The following is an 18131-nucleotide window of genomic DNA, read 5'->3' as shown; positions in this document are numbered from 1 at the left end:
AGTTAACTTAAGTAACAAAACTTGAGGATTTTTTTTATCTTTGACTGATAATGATCAGGTTAATAAGGTCATACTATGGACTCCTTAAAAATGCACATTAAAGATAGACTGGGAAGATGGGCTAGTAATAAAGGAAAGAATGGGATAAATAGTTGTTAGAAATACAAAATTAAATGTAAAAAGAGATGTTTAAGCAACAAACAAAGAAATTAGATAATATTGAAATCATTAAAAAGTGAATGACAAAATATCAAACAGTTTTAACACATTAAGTGAGATAGCTTTAGAAGAAAGACAATTGCACAGTTATGTGATGACTTCAAAAAATCTGCATAGATTAGCTAATAAAAGTAAGATGTTAAGCAAAAAAGCACAAATCAATAACACCCACAATCCTCACATTAATAAGCTTACTTCAGATATAGAGGAAATGCTTAATATTTTTAAAAAAATCTGTGAGGATCTTAATAAAGATAAAAATAATAATTCTGATGATTACAAAATTGGCAATTACTTAAAGAAAAATGTTACTTATAAACTAAATGACCAACTGATATCTCAGTTGAATAAGCCTATTACCCTGATAGAAGTTAAAGAAGCTTTTAAAAAAAGGTAAAAATGGTAAAGCTCCAGGGTTAGAAGGTTTTAAGTATGGAATTATATAGTCTGTTTCCATAGAATATTTTAGAATTACTGAGTGACATTTTGAAAATAATTCAGGGTGACAAAATAATTCCTTCTTCGTGGAAATTTTCTATAATCCCGCCTATACTTAAACAGGGAAATGATAATACGTTAGTTTCCTCATATAGACCTACTTCGTTATTGAATGTAGACTATAAAATATTTACTTCCATTTTCACCACAAGATTTAGAGATATAGTAGATAAGTTAAGTAAGAAAGATCTAACATGATTTATAGTCAGTAGATTAGCATACAATAATATAAGAAAGGTAGTAGCTTTCTTAGATTTAGCAAATGGAATGAACAAGAAATTTTCCCTAATTAGCTTAGATATCAAGAGAGTTTTTAATTCTGTAGATTGGAACTACTCTTTTAAAACTTTAGAAGCATTTGCATTTCCAGAACAGTTTATTGGAATATTAAAACACCCTGTACTAAATCTTCTCCTTTACCAGCAGAGAGATGTGCACTGTGATAAGACTGCTTTACCCTCTACCCCACTTATCAGAACTGAATGTGGACCCGCATACAAACAAGCTTCTGCTACCTGACTCACCTCGCCTAACACTCTGACACCTGGCAATAGCAGAAAATCCCTATTCTCACTCAACTCCCTGCCAACCCTCATCATCCTTAAGCCCCTTTACAGTGACGCAGACCCCTCAACTAAGTGTTCTCCAGTGCTTTTGACCCCAAGCAAACAATGTAATCTGCACCAATCCCCCAAGCTCAAGTTGTGCACCAACATACATGTCAGAATTTGACATAATATTGCCCAAGACTCTTTGACCAGCATGTTGAGTTCTGTACCTGCCATCTGTTGCTGAGAAAAGGGTGTCCCCTGCCTCATTTAGTATCCTCTGCATACTCCCTGCTGGCTCCTGCAAATCTTTTGAATGCATCCCCATCACAGCCCTTCAAGGTCTAATTGATCATTTGGCCATCAGACCAGAGACCTCCATGACTGTCTGCTGCCTTTGACCTCATCACTTCTAACCAACTCTAGCTCCATCCATGTGGATAACCTCCTGCAGTGCTTGTCCCTGCACTGTTTAAAATAATTCATCTGCTTGTGACACCAGCTCTTGCCATTTCTTCACTAAATCCTCCACTTGTGCATCCTGCAAGGAAGAAAAAAAAATACAGCAGCTCATCAGCAAACATGTAACTTCCAAGCATAGTATCTTCCCCTATCTCCCTTATCCTATTCCCTCAATTTCTTAAAGACACATCCTTTATATATGTTTATTAATATTATTTTTATGAGCATTACATTTCTTTTAAGGGTGGAAGGGAGAAGGAGGAGGGGAAGGAGAAGAACACCACTACAAACCTGCCAGTGTCCTCCTGAACAATCAGTATTTGAGTACTCCTCTATCTCTCTCTAGTTTCACCCCACCTGATGATCAACCCCTGTGGTACAGAACCCAATGTTCCACAAATCGATGACAAATCCCAGAAGAATCAGGAACAAAACCAGAATTAACCAAGAACAATCAAGGATTCTTAAAATATTAGCACTGGTAACTTGGGAAAATGCCAGAATATGAGAAAGACCCAAACCCAAGGATTCCAACTCTTTAAGCTATCCAAAATTTAAAAAGTGGTTGCATTAAGGTTCATCAGTGAATACAAGCAATCAGTCTGCAGATTATTACATGCTTAACCACTACCCGACAGTAACCAAAAGCAAGAACCAAACCTAGTGTCTATGAAGTGAACTTCTTAACCATTAAAGTCATCTGCCTGAGCCCTGTCTTGTGTTTTTATTTTTATTTATTTTTTAAATATATAACTAGACCTGAGATCTTCTGTGCCATGCCAATGGATCACTAACTTAGTCATCTGCTGCTTCATCTTGCCTTATGTATTTATTATTGTTTAGATATACATTTTTTATTTGTTTATAAGGGGAACAAAGAAATCAAATGTCCCCATACTGCACCTGCAATCTACTGGACTGCACAAGCAGATTACTAACTAACTTGCAGCTTCACTAGCCCACTCTTTATTTATTTTATTGCATTCCTTTATTTTTTCACAAACCAAGGGACCAAGCCATTCACTATGGGTTACTGTTGTCTAGCAACCCCACACAATGGCTGCATGATATCACAATGTCAGCATAACATCCCAATGCACACTGGACCATGCTGTTCCCTTCAAACAAGTGAGCAGAATACAAATGCCATTAAGGTAAACACCAATGAACTGTCCAAATCTTTGCAAAACGTCCAGATGATTGTCTCGTATTTTTGTTCCGCGCCTAGTAAAATCAGCAGTTTCCTGACAAACCAATGAAAACTGAAATCACTAAGTAATAAGATGCATTTGAGTTACAGACTACATATCCTCCAAAAAATGCATGCTAGCACTAATCCTGTCATTTTAGAAACTACCGAAGTTTATGCAAGCAATATTTAAAATCTGTCACTGTTTTCACCTTTATCTCCCAACATCATACCCTAGTATTAAATTTAACCCAGCAGTTTGCACTGGCAACACCTAAATTATATTTTATTTTATTTATTTTACGTTTGTTTACCGGGAAAGTCCTACTGGATACAAGTCCTTTTTCAGCAGAGGCCTGCGGAGAAAAGCTCCACAAAATGGAAAATTAAAGATTACATATACATGAAATAACAATATGCATGCAATTACAAGGTAGTTATAGAGTATAAACATTTACATATATATGAAAAAATGTGAAATGCATTCACTTACAGAGCATTAGTGATGTAAAAACACTAGAATGTATATACATGTGAGGTTGTCTTCAGTTATTACAGTGAGCTAACTTATATGAATATACAATTCACTGGAAAGGGGAGCAGTTTTCAAAGTTTTAAATATGAAGGAGTGTACAGTCAATACTAAAACGTAGAAAAGCGTAGAAGGAAAGATAGTTGCGTTAGGGTTTGGGTGTAAGCTTATGTTTATCCCGGGGTAGTACATGATTATAGCCAAGATTTCAATAGGTGTGCTTTAAGTATATTTTTAAACTGGAATGGGTTAGTGATAGCAGTTATGTCAGTAGGGAATTTGTTCCAGTTTTTGGCTATATAGTTACAGTAGAGGGAGTCACCTGCAGCATTGTTGACTTTGATGGTTGTCAATAGCATTTTATTACTTGAGCACAGGTTGCAGTTACTAGAGTAATTGTGCATGAGATTTTGGAGGGAAGGGATCTTCTCTGTGTGATTTTGAATTTTTGGGCTGTGGTGAGTTGGTCATAGAGTAGTAGTTGGGGAAGCTCCAACCAGTTACGTTTCTTGAGTGCAATGCAATGGTGTGACCTGAATGAAGAGTCTGTGGCAAACCTGGCTATTTTGTTATAACATGTTTCTAGCTTAGCTAAATCTGATTTTTTTTAGTTTGGTGAGAACTGGTGAGGCATAGGGAAGAAATGAAATCAGGTGTGTTTGAGCAATAGTTGCTTTTATATTGTTAGTGAAAAATTGTTTGTTTCGAAATAGAGAGCCGAGTTTTTTGTGCACTTTTTTATTGTTTGAGCTATATGAATATCAAATCTTAAGTGAACTATATGAATATTGAATCTTAAGTTGCTGTCGATAACTACTCCCAATAACTTAGTGAGGGTAACTGGTGAGATGACAGTGTTGTTTAAGGATATAATGTTAAAGGAGGAGGAGGGGAAGTGTGCTTTGTGGGGTGGAAAATAATGAGTTTGGTTTTACTGGGGCTTAGAATAAGTTGAGAATTGAATAATCAGGCCTCCACCTTTGAAAAAGAGCCCTGTGTTATAAGTTGTAGTTGTGTAGAGATGGAGCTGCACATATCAATGTGGAACCATCAGCGTACTGGATGATTGATGTATGCTGTGCTGAAGAGTGAAGTTTTTTAGTAAATACTGAAAATAGTAGAGGACCCAGAATTGAACCTTGAAGTACTCCTATGGTAACAAGCAGAAGAGCAGAGAAGTTTTATTGTCATTGGATGGCTTGCTGTTGATTGGTTTGGTAGTCTTGGAACCATGCTATAGTAGCTGGACTCAGATTCAGATCAGTTAGTATGCTGATCAGTTTGCTATGCAAGACCATATCGAAGGCTTTAGAAAGGTCAAGAAATGTAGAGGAGACAAATTTTCCATTGTTTCTATTAACATTATCAGTGTCAGCGGAGGGCATTAGTGCAGTGCTGGTGCTATGGTAGGGGCAGAATCCATGCTGAGTGCTTGATAATAGATTGTTAGCTAGCAGGTAGTGCATGATTTGTGTATGTGTATATCTCTCAAGAATGTTATACAGGGGGGAAAGAATGACTACTGATCAATAATTAGACAGTTTTGTTGGTGTGCCTCCTTGGTGTAATGGGATGACATGGGAAATTTTCCATTTGGCAGGGACTTGGTGTTCAGAAATGGATCTATTAATAAGTATTGATACAGGGTATGCAATTGTCTATGCAGCAATTCTAAGATAGTCTGCTGGTAGTTTGTCTGCTGTGAAGTTGGTAGGTTTATGTTTTTTGAGCAATTTTCTTATATCTGTTGAGATGGGTTGATGGGAAAAAGAGTAATAATTGTTATTAAATGTAAAAAGGACTGGAGGATCCTTGGTGTCAGAATCTTTTGAGAGAGCTAGAATTGTCTCAGTAAAGTATTTATTTAACTGGGTGCAATGTTGTCAGTATTGGAGATAGTGGAAGGGGGTGCTAGCACTGCCTGGAAGGAGAATATTGTTGATAGCTGGCCAGAACTTTTGTGGGTTGTTGTGATGCATAGCTTGGATGTTGTGATAGTACCTAGTTTTGTCTAATTTCACTTGTTTCTTTGCCTTGTTTCTGAGCTCTTGGTATGTCACTTTAGCCTCTGTGCTTGTGTTGTTGTGGAATTATTATGCCCAGGCTTTGTCTCTTGATATAAGTAGTGCCCTAGTTTCCATACTTAACCATGGCGCATGGTTGGATTTGATTCTTATAGTTCTGGGTGGAGCGTGGGTGTTCAGGATATCTATGAACATGGAGTTAAAATATTTCACAGCCTCATCTAGGGGTAGGTGTCTGAGTGGAGAGCAGTTACATTGTTTAAGGGTGGAGATAAAGCTTTGGGGGTTGAAGTTCTTCTTGTTTCTTATTAGTTGGAAGGAGGGCTGTTTAGAAGGGTTGAATCGTTGTTTGAATAAAAAGGTTGGGAGAAGGTCACTGTGGCTATCTGAGAGGCAACCAGAGAGTAAGGATGCAGAAGGTATATTTGTGAGGATCCAGTCAAGGATAGAGTGTCTGTTAGATGACTTATCTATTCTGGTAGGTGTTTGAGAAAAGCCATGAAGATTAATGTGATTAGTAGGCAGAGTTGTAGTGTGACCAGTCAATGTTGAAATCACCAGTGATTAGTGTTTCCTGGGGGAGGGTATTTGTGGCCCAATGTAAAATGTTTTCCATGGTGGGAATGTTGTTTCCAGGTCGTATATATGCTCTGATTATGTTTATATGCTTATTAGAATTCATCTTTAGTTTTACATAGATCATTTCAGCACTGTCAATGTTGGGGGCCTTTAGATTAATAGCTTCTAGGCTGAAGTTGTTTTTAAATAGAGTAGCTGTACCACTTCCTCTTCTACCCTTTCTATCAGCTCTGAGAATGTTATATCCTGGTGTTAGAATTTCAATATCTTTAGTTGCTGGTTTAAGCTTGGTCTGGTTTGTAGACAGAGAGACTAGCATGTAGGTATTGGATTTTGTTTGAAATGCTTCTAATGTTTATAATGATTAGTAAGAGGTCAGTTCTTTTTCTGGAGTGGTTGAATAGGTTAAAAGGTTGACTGGGTGGGAGTTGATAGTGGACCCTGGATTGTAGTTTGTTAGGGCTTTGGTTTGGGTGGATGTCACCACTGAGGGTTAGTTTGGCTGCTATATAGGTTAGGTATTTTAGTAGTTTAGCTAAATGTATATGATATTTTATGGAGATATGGGAAGTTTGCTGCTGGGATAGTATGGTGTATGAGGTGTGTTGTGTGGGTGTGGTATTCAAAACTGAGGGGGATATGCTGATGTTTAGTTTGTCGTTTTGTGAATAAGGGATTGGGGAAGGTTGGGTTAGAATTGTGTTGTTTAGTGTGATATAGTAGGAGGTTTCATGAGCAGCTATAGAAAAGATAAGTAGTGCTATAGTGTATAGTGGTAGCATATTGTTGTTAGAAGGGACACTTAGAGGGGGGAATTGTATGTAAATGTACTTATGGTTAATTGTTAAGTTGTTTGAGTAGTGGGATAAAATTATTGTTTAATGGGTGTTTAAACTTTAATTAGAAATTGTATTTGATTGGTTAGTGTGTTTAAGTGGGTGTGGTTATTTGAGGATAAGATTAGGTGTATTGGGGTGTGAGGGAATTGGGGGTAGGGTAGGGAAGTGGAGTGAGCCTAAGTAGAGTGAAGGGCAAATGGAGTGGGTAGAACCTGGTCCGAGAGAATATTGCAGCTTAAAACAATCAAAAACCTGTAAATTTCAATAGTTTTGAATCATTATGAATAGTTTCTAGTAAGGATTTGTTCAATAGAGGCAACCAGCTAATAATAAGTGTTAAAATCTTGAGCTGTGCCTAACAAACCATTTTCTAGTTTGTGGAGTAAACTTAAGGGAAAGAGAGAGAGCCAGGAGATATTATGATCAGGCAGCTAACCCTTTATTTTTGGATATTTTACATACATTTCAGTGTTGCAGTACAGTCGGAGGAAGGGGAGTCTAAGGGGAAACCTTCCCAGCAAGATGTGAATGCCACTGCTATAACTAATGAAAGATGACCAGCAACAGGATTAGCTATATTGTTGAACAGAACATACTTTCTTCAGTAAGAGTCTCCGAGAACTTTTGAAAGATCCCAGTCTGTGGCAGAGAAGTAGAGTTAGGCACTGTGTGGAGACCAATGGATAATGGGAGAGAGAAAGAGCTAGAAGAGTGTAAAAAAATAAGATTTCCAGGGGTTAGAGACAGAGTAAAAGATTGTACTTCCCTTTTATTACACTTATACAGTCTGAGCGCTTTCCAGATAGAACAACAAGCATGCAATTGCAACCACAGAAGTAAAGTATAGCAGTAGAGTGGATATATCAACTGTTACAGTAATTAACTATAGCAGTAAATATAATATAGCAACAATTCAGTGAGTTCCAATGATCATATATTGCATCAAACATCAGTAATCTATGCAATTTGTCATTAATATGAACATTTGAGCATCTATTTGCAAAAAAGAATTTAAACTAATTGAGTATCATGCATAGCTGACTTGCTTCTTAAAAATGTTTATGTATGAGCTCCTCTGTGCCCGAGTTCATCTAAAAGACTACTTAAACTGCTGTAAATTGTGGCGAATCAAGAGGTATTTACAAATTCATGGTCAGTAGAGATGTATTGTCATGCAGACTAGTAAGCAGTTTAACAAAGTTAGCAAAGTTTCTCTGAAGCATACACAACAGATGTTCAGAAGCTAAATGCAGTCCAGGATGCTGTTCTACAGCACTATGATCTGAAATTAGTCAAACATGGCAAAACACTACTTTTCTTTCATATTTACACATCTTGAAGACTTTAAATATAATAGTGGACTGATACTTTTTACTTACAGTGGCTGGCACACCTCGCATGGGAGAAAAGGAGAATTTTGCACAGTCTAAATTTACAAGTGGCACTATTTGGGTAAGCTATGTTTATAAATTAGCTTCCAAAATTGGGACAGAGAGTGGGTCACAAGTGAGTAGCATGGGAGGACTACAGAACTCAAGGTAATACAAGAAGAAAGATAACCAGGTCTGAGAGAATACTGCAGTCTAAAAAACAATCAAAAACCTGCAAATTTTAATAGTTCTGAATCAATATGAAGGGTTTCTAGTAAGGATTTGTTCAATAGAGGCAACCAGCTAATAATAAGTAATAAATGCTTGAGCTGTCCCTAACAAACCATTTTGTAGTTTGTGGAGTAAGCATAAGTGAAAGAGAGAGAGCAGGAGATATTATGATCAGGCAGCTAACCCTTTATGTTTACATATTTTACATATATTTCAGTGTTGCAGGACAGAGGAAAGGGGGGGCTAAGGGGAAACCATCCCAGCAAGGTATGTACGCCACTGTTATTAGTAATGAAACATGACAAGTAACAGGATTAGCTATACTGTTGAGCAGAACATACTTTCTTGAATAAGAGTCACCAAGAACTTTTGAAAGATCCCAGTCTGTGGACGAGTGGTAGACTTAGGCACTGTGTGGAGACCAATGGATAATGGGAGAGAGAAAGAGCTAGAAGAGTGTAAAAAATAAGATTTCCAGGGGTTAGAGACAGAGTAAAAGATAGTACTTTCCTCCAATTACACTTAAACTGTTTGAGTGCTTTCCAGATAGAACAATATGCATGAAATTGCAACCACAGAAGTAAAGTATAGCAGTAGATTTAATTTGAAAATGTATCCAAGGCATTGACTTCAGTAGAGACGGTACTACCCTGACTGAAGTCCAAATGGCTGTCTTTAAATATGAAATTACTGTAACTCTTGTCATAAGAATGTATCTTTTAGCAAATTTACCTTGATAGAAAGTGTCACTATCAGCTTCTTACATGGAAAAATTCCAGACAGTAAAAGAGAATTTAGTAGTTTTTACCTAAAATAAGATGAAATCTGATGATAATGACATCTGGTCTTTTGCCATTGCTTCTGGTATGCATAAAGCAAAGCAAACCGAGGTGCTGACCATTGTGTCCAGATGACCAGAATGATATATGCTTATTATATTTACCTCCCCCTCCCTGTCTGCAAAACAGCAGCAGCCTTAATTTTTACATAGTTTATTGCTATATTCACACATAAACCTACAAGTGAAATAATGTATTTAAAGTTACAGTGCCTCCCTCTGCACCCACTGTAGTCTGTGTTCATTGGTGGCTTGACAGTGTGACTCATTTAGGCTTCCTTTGCATAATAACATTGTTGTGTTGGAAGAAAAAAATATTTTTTTCCTTACAAAATTGAAATAATCCTCAGGAGAACTGTTGTTTCCAAGCTAAATGAGGTTCTGGAGTGACTATCTAGCATGTGTGCATGGGTTAACAGAGAGGATAAGTGAGAGACTATAAAATATCTGTCTGGGTTCTCCCTGAAGACAATATTCATTAACTCACATTCTGGGTGGTTCCTGAAGACAGTATCCATTAACTCACTTTCCACTGGGCCTACAGTCTTATTAAAGGGACATTTTGTAAGATCTGAGCCATTGGGCTCCTAATTACTGCACTGCCAAGGTCACTCTGCAGTTGATCCTTCTGTCCAGTATCATCTGTTCTCTCCCTCAGACTTTACTGGGTCAGTAGGTGAGTGTGCTGATGTCCCATCTGCAGCCTCCCATTCCTTCATCACTTCCATATTATATTGACATCAAGTGGCTTTTCCCTTTAGTTTTATATATAACATCCGAATTACTGAGGTTAAGTAGACAGACAGACATTTCAGATTTTCTCCACTGACAAATGGTTTGCACACTCTGTAACAGTACTCAGCACTAACTGGCAGCCTGACAGTCATTATATCTGCTCAGGTCTTGTCAGTACAGCCCATTATTGGCTTCTTCACAAGGGTCCATGGGTTATATTGTCATCAAGCTTTAACCTATTAGGTTTCAAGTAGCTTATTTACCAGTATCACTCATAGATACTTTTTGTTTCCCATTTAAACATTATCTTCCCAAAGGCATGTCCTAAGCATAGATTATTGTGCAGAACTAGATCAGACATTACACTGTTTAACAGACAGACAAGATAGCAAACAAATATGACTCTTTTCTTTTATCAAAACTATTATTTTTATATGCATTTTAACAGACTCTGACAGTTCAGAATAGTAGTATGCCATCAAATTACCTACATCCCTGCTCAGGAAGAGCAAATACATTTTATTTTTATGTAATAGGTTAATTTAATTCATCATTGAATTCTCACAAGTTTTAAACCCTGCACTTTTTACACAACTTTTTATTCATTTTAAAACAAAGATTGTACAGAATTATTTGAAGATAAATAGAACAAAAACTTAACTATTTACAGAAGTCCACAACAAAATCAAACATAGAAAACTAAATCATTAAAATTTATCAAATAAATCACTTAATTTTGACCACAATCTAAACTGGTGAGTAATATTCAAAGTTCTCATTTTGGCAGTTGACAATTCTTTTTTGCAGACATTTTTTTTGTGCTAAAGTAATGAATTCAGTGAAAGAAAGAGTAATTTTACATTTCCAATTATTTGTGACTATTTTTCTTGCTATAGCTAAAATGGACCAAAGGAAAGGTGCCTGCACCCTAAGAATGGAATCTAGAACTGGAGCATTAAATAAAAAAAGGAGTTAGAAATTATAGCTATCTGTCCACAAAGCTTGGGCAAAATTTCTAAATTGAACCCCCAAAAAAGGAGTTACTCTTTTATAATCCAATATCATATGAAACCAATCTGCTTTAGAGACTTCATTATACCTCCAACAATTAATTTTCCCATATTTATATATTAAAGTTTCTTTATCTGGAGTTAAAAAAGCTCTGTGAAGAAATCTCCATGTATATATTTTCCAATAAAGAAAAGAAGTAGATTTTCCCACTGATTTAAGAATTACGCATTTATCTTCATCAGAAAAGACTTTCTCATTAATCTTAGTTGAGTAATTCCAAAATAATGAATCTATGGAACCAAACTATTCTCTTAATATTTTATAAGTTATTCGTATATATGATTTATTCTTATTTGAGTTACTATTGATTCTGAAAACAATGCAAGTGTCCTTGGAATATGTTTTGTTTGAAAATTCATGGGGATTTTGATTTTATCACTAACATATTTTTACAAGATTGTATATCAACTGATTATTATTTTCTAAACATCTTGCAAGAACATAATCTGTATTATGTGATTTATTTCTGATTAAGAATTGATGCCAAAAGATGAAATTTGCATCTCTAAGGTCTAGCATTTTGTTTATATCAAAAGTTCCCAAACAATACACAGTATTTGATATAAGGAACAATAAAAACAATACATCTTTAACTATATAATTAGAATGAATGAATATTTTAAAATTTATAAGGATGCAATCAGTGAAGGGAAAGGAATAGTATTTTTTCTTTTCATTTAAACATAAGTGTTTCAAGATCCAGTAAAATTTATTAATTCCAAATTTCGAGAAAGATGCTACAACATAGCTGCAATTATTTATTAATCTTTCATGAGTGGATTTCCAAGTGGATTGGTCAGAGAATTTTAACTATAGAGGTATTAAACTGAGAATTATGGCTTTGGCATATAATTCAACATTTGGAAAATTTAATCCACCTTCTTGCCAACTTTTAACATGCCAGTCAAAGGATATTCTTGGTTTATTGGGGAACCAGAGAAAATTAAGAAGAGTAGAATTTAATTTGTTAAAGATTTTTTGAAGAGGGAGAATAATTAGTGATTGTAGCTAGAAAAATATTTTTGATAGGATTATCATTCTTAACAAAGTAAATCTACCTTCCACTGTAAAAAAAATGTGTTCCAATTAATAATTATTTTAGTAACAGTATCTATTAAATTACTGTAATTTACTGCTAGCGATTCTTTTATGATAGATTATCTTATAATTCCAATAGAATTCATTTGTGAATTGTCCAAAACAGAAGTCATACAGTTTCTTAAATAGTTATTAACCTTTTTTATTAATAAGTGAAGTTTCTGTTTTAGCAGGGTTAAACATTAAACCAGATGCTTTTTCAAAGAAATTAATAAACTTGGATACATTTTCTATTGAAGTTTCAATATCACCACTTGTTATTAAAATGTCATCTGCAAATAATTGAATTTTACTAGATTTAATACAATTTACGAAAGGTTCAATTTCTAGAGCAAATAATAGAGGTAACAAGGGGCAACCTTGTTTTGTACCTTTTAATATTTTGAAAGAGCTAGAAAGAAAAGAGCTAATTTTAATAAAAGAGAATGAGTTACTATATAGATTAGTTATAAGATTTATAAAATCTAGGGAAAATTCATATTGTTTAAGTGCTTTGAATAAATAATTCCAATTAATAGAGTCAAAAGCCTTATTTATGTCTAGAATTATTATAGTTAGTTATTTTTTATTTTTATTAGCCAGATCTATTAAAGTATAAAACCTAATTATGTTATCCTGAAGCTTTCTATGTAGTATAAAACTAGTCTGATCATCATTTATTAATCCTGGCATAATAAGGGTAAATCTTTTTGCAACAAAAAACATAAATATTTTATAATCAACATTTAATAATAAAATAGGATTGTAAGAGGAGCATAAATTTGTCTTTATTTTGTTTCAATATAGGAGATATTAGGGAATATTTCCAGGAGGGGGATAGTTGACATATATTTAACTTGTTGAAAAACTTTTAATAGGCTAATTAAAATATTCTATGGCAATAATTTGTATAATTCTGGGATTATACCACCAAGACCAGGGTCTTTATTTGGTTTAAGATTATTAATTTGATCTTTTAACTCCTTAAAGAGAATGATTATCAATTTTGGATTTTTGTTCTTTGGTTAATTTAAGCCTTATATTGTCTTTCAAAAAGTCATCAGTCATGTTGTTGATTTCTAAGTCTGACTCTTTGTTATTCATTTCTTCATAGTATTTCCTAAAGCATTCTATTATATCTTTTAAATCAGTAACTTTTTTTTTATTTTTATCATTGTGTTTGCAAATTATTTCTTTAATATAATTAGTATTTATTTTTTTCTTAGATCTAATAGCCAACCTGTGTAAGCTTTTTGGGTTTATTGAGTCAGTTTGTAATTTTAATTTTCCCAGATTTATTGATATTATATGGCGAAGTGCATCAAGATATTTTGGATTTAATATTTTTAATTCAGAGTTTGCCAATTTGTCATAAGGTTTTAAATTGATTTTCAATTTATCTATATTAGACTGCAAATACATCAACTCCTTATCCCACTCTTTTTTTTACATATGTGCCAATTTTTAATTCTTCAATATGGATAAGCTTTTAATAAATCCTGGAAAATTACTTCTGAAACTTCTCCATTATTATTAATTTCAGTGTTCTGATCTATTTCTTTTAGACACCATTCCTTAACGTGTTTTAATTTATCCATATAAGCAGGAATTCTCTGATAGTAAATCAAATTACTTGGCTTTAGCATTTTCATCAATATAATAGCATTGGGATCAGATAAAGGACTTGAAGTTATCAATACATCTTCAACTTTAGTAAGTAAACTACTAGAAGTAAAAATGCTATCACTGTTTGTTTGGGTGCCAAATCTATAATAATAATAATGTGTAAAGTTAAGAGAGTTATTTGATTTAATATCCCAGGTGTCTCTCAAATGTTGAGAATTAATAAAATGATCTAAATGTTTAATAACTGAGGATAGCTTAGGAACCTTATCAGTAGTTGTGTCTTTACTAGAAAGAATACAGTTAAAATCTCCTACAATCATAAATTCACCTTTTGTAGATAAGGTTATAATATCCAAATATTTGTTAGCAACTTTGGCTCCAATTCCAGGTATCCAGAAGAATTCACAAAAGTATAATTTTTTTTTTGTCAATCTCTACTACTGCTAAACCGAACATGCCATTTTATCTGAATAGGTACGTATAGGTAATGAATTTCTCCAAGGAATAAGAGTGCCTCTTTTTTTTATTTAAAATAAGAGCTACAAGAGTTGAGTAATCATTTAACATCAATCTATCTACATCTTCAGATAACGAATGTGTTTTTTGTAAATAAAATTATGTGAGCTTTATGCAGTTTTAAATATTTGTTTAAGCTACTCCTTTTCAATGGATTATTAAGTCCATTTATGTTTAATGTGAGACAATTATATGTTGACATTCATAAGAACATGTAAATGCACTAATTTAAGATGATTTAGCTTAAAATATAATAACCAAGTGCTGATAATTGTTGTTATGGACAGATACAAAAAAAGGAAAATTTCAAACTTATATACATTCAAACCTCCCATCATGAAAAGAAAAGTCCCTGATTTAATGATATAATCATCCAAATCACACACCAACCAACCAAACCATCTCAATGTCACCAAGTTAAATAGTTGCTACTGCTTCTTAATTTTCAACAATATTATTAATTATCCAAAAGTAAGCAAAATTCCCGGCGAAGTTAACACCCCATAGCCTTGAATAATATAGGAAAGTTACAAAACGTATCTAAGCAGGCTATAGGGTGACCACGGAAATAATTTCTTCTGCTATCAGAGAAATATACAATACAATCCACTCAAGATGATAAATCAGTCTCCGTTGTAAAAAACTGGTTTAATAAACATATACAAGGTTAGCGCTTTCACAAATGCTTCTTCAGACCATTACAGTAAGACTTTGTCCTGTTCAATTCTCAGCTAAAGCATCTTCTGTGTGGAGACATACATGAATGGGCGTACCTTCATTGAAGGTTGTGCATCAGAGCTGGCAACTCGGCACGTAAAAATCTACTGCCAATCATTAGCGGACCGGAGTTCCGCTGTGGCGAGCCCTAATAGGGAAAAGCCGAAAGACAACAACATTATTAATTATAACTAGAGCACACTCAAGTCATGTTAAAAGGAAAAACAATATAAAGTATTAATCTGAGAAATATTAATATTTAAGGTCATAGAAATATAAAGTTGGAAATATTAATAATGAAGAATGATATTATGTATTTCTGAATATATCAAAAAATATCCCAGAAATAATGCTTTTCAAATTTCTCTATTTGATCAAAGCATTTTATATAGTCATTTCTTCTAATTAATCCTACTATAGAAAATATTATAAATAGCCTAGCATTTAAGCATGTATATGTAGGAAATAAATAAAACTGACAACATCTCTAACACATTAACCTATAGACATCACAACAGCAATACATATCAAAATCACATATCATAAAACAAACACATTTAATAAGATGGGTGAAAAGGTGAAAGCAATAGTCAGAATATGGAAGTATAATTAAAAGGCACTACAATTTAAAATTACAACTTTGTGTATATTGTATTTGCTTATATATGCGTAATATATTTACATGGATGTGCATACATGTAACTGTGTGTGTATGTGTTTGCAAATTATGAGTAGATGCTTGATATGTATATTAATGGTTAAGAGAGTGCATATGCTCTGTGTATCTATATAGGCCGATCACATTTTCAGTGATTCTTTTTATGTGTCCACCATGACCTTTAAAACTTACTTTATATGGTTCACTACAGAAAAAGAGTGAATTACTCTCTGTTGGTGAGATGAGGAGAGCTACATCCAGTACAAAAGTTAAACTATCTGGGAGTCTTGTTAATGAGTAAAAGTACATGGTGTCAATAGTTTAACCAGTGGATATTTGCAGCAGTGACAATAAGTCTAACATAATATTGGATAGTGGAAGTAAAATGAGAATTAAATCAAAGAATAAAGCTTTCAAGCCTATGTTCGCATCCTCACATATGGTTGTGAGATGTGAGTAGTCACTGAAAATGAGATCTCAGGGGCAGTAATAATGAGGTTCCCTCACAGGGAAACTGAGTTCACTTTCCATAAAAGGCTGATTAACTTGGCAATCTGGAGGATCTCTGAGTACAGCCACTGCTCCTCTGTATAGAAAAGAGATAGTTTAGGTTCTCTGGGCAGCTTGTAACAATTCTTCTAAGGCCTCCCAAAGAAAGTAACTACTCAAACTTTACTCTGGGGCAGACCCAAAACATGTTAGCAGGATTATATCTCTCAGTCTTCCAGGTAAGCTTGGTGACTCCACATGATGACATGGAAACTGTTGCTAGGGATAGAGAAGTCTCTGGTCTACACTGCTCAGTTTACTACAACCACATCCATCACTGGAATAGGCAGTTTTGGAAAGGGATGTCTGAATGGATGAATGGACAGAAGAAGGAAGGAAACTGTGACACTGCCAACTAATTTCTGATTTTATTTTAATTATTTTTTTATGAAGGCTACTACTACCTTCTCTAACTTAATTAAATAGTTTTGGTACACTGCAATATTTATAGCTTACCTCTTTTCCATTCTTACCTCCATGATAAGCAGAACAGGTTCCTTTAGTATCTTTTTATAATGCTTTTGTTGTGAAACATTTCTACTACTTTCTTCTGAATCCATTTATTAATAATTGTTTATCAGTTAACTTAACCTAGCGGACATGTTTTAGTCATTATGTGGAACACAAGGACAACTAAAAATGATTTGGATAGCTGAGAGTAGCAAATCACCATGTAATTATGAGATGTGAGAAAACTGAAGTACCCTATGAAAACTCGCATGACTATCAGGAGAACATGCAAACTCTTCTCAATAACTAAAGGTCAGGCTCAAACCCTGGTGCTGTAAGGCAATGACACTAGCCACTGTGTCATTAATCCACCCAAAAACAGGCACTTCTAAAACTGCATTATGTGTACTTGTATAGACAGTGTACAAGATATGTATACAGCATTCTAAATCTGTTCTCAACAGCTATCTCTTTAAAGAAGAAAATGCACTGTCCTTCTAACTAAGACTGCATTACTTATCTCACACTAGATCCCATTTGCTTGCCTATTACTAAGTAATTTGAAATGGCTATGTTCTGGCTCCTTTCAGTATTTTTTCTGGTAACCCTATCACTCCTATCACCCCTAACAATGGAACTGTCTGCTGGTTTTGATTTCTCAATTACATTAATCTTGCACTTTCTGAAGACAAATTCTGCCACATTCATTAAAATTGTTCCAGTGCTTGTCATGTCCCTTCTTATATATCCGTTTTTTATAGGTCTCTAGCAACAACAAGGAAACCATGGTTCTATATTTCATCAACAGGGTATCCCACAAGATAAATTACCAGTTGAAGCAATAGCAAATTCATAAAACAGATTTTAGTTGTAACCTTAGTTATTCAGGTTTTCAACAAATGTTTGTATGTGGAATGTATTTAGATGTTAACAAAAATATATCAATAAGTCGTATATAAACAAACACGACAGTACAATATCTTCCAACATTGTTTATCATGCAACTGCAGGAGTCATCCCTCTCTCTGTACACAACCTAATGACATTATCTGTCGACAAAAAGTAATATCCTGGAAAACCAGTTCAGCTGTAATATTCATCCAGACTGTGGCTGGAGCTTTCTGCACTCTTATACCTATGTAGGAGATCCCAGAAGTGTATTGCTTAGCATGTAGGATCTATACATTGATATACATATATCTAGGTCTTCAACAAATGTTTGTATGTGGAAATTATTTAGATGTTAACAAAAATATATCAGTAAGTGGTATATAAACAAACAAGACAGCACACGATCTTCCAACATTGTTTGTCATGTCTGCAGGAGTCATCCCTCTCTCTGGACACAACCTAATGACGTTCATCTGCCTATAAAAAGTAATATCCTGGAAGATCAGTTCAGC

The sequence above is a fragment of the Protopterus annectens genome, chromosome 17.part0 (assembly GCF_019279795.1).
Source record: "Protopterus annectens isolate FY-2018-M chromosome 17.part0, PAN1.0, whole genome shotgun sequence".
NCBI classification, from domain to species: domain Eukaryota; kingdom Metazoa; phylum Chordata; order Ceratodontiformes; family Protopteridae; genus Protopterus; species Protopterus annectens.
This window is presented reverse-complemented; position numbering follows the sequence as displayed.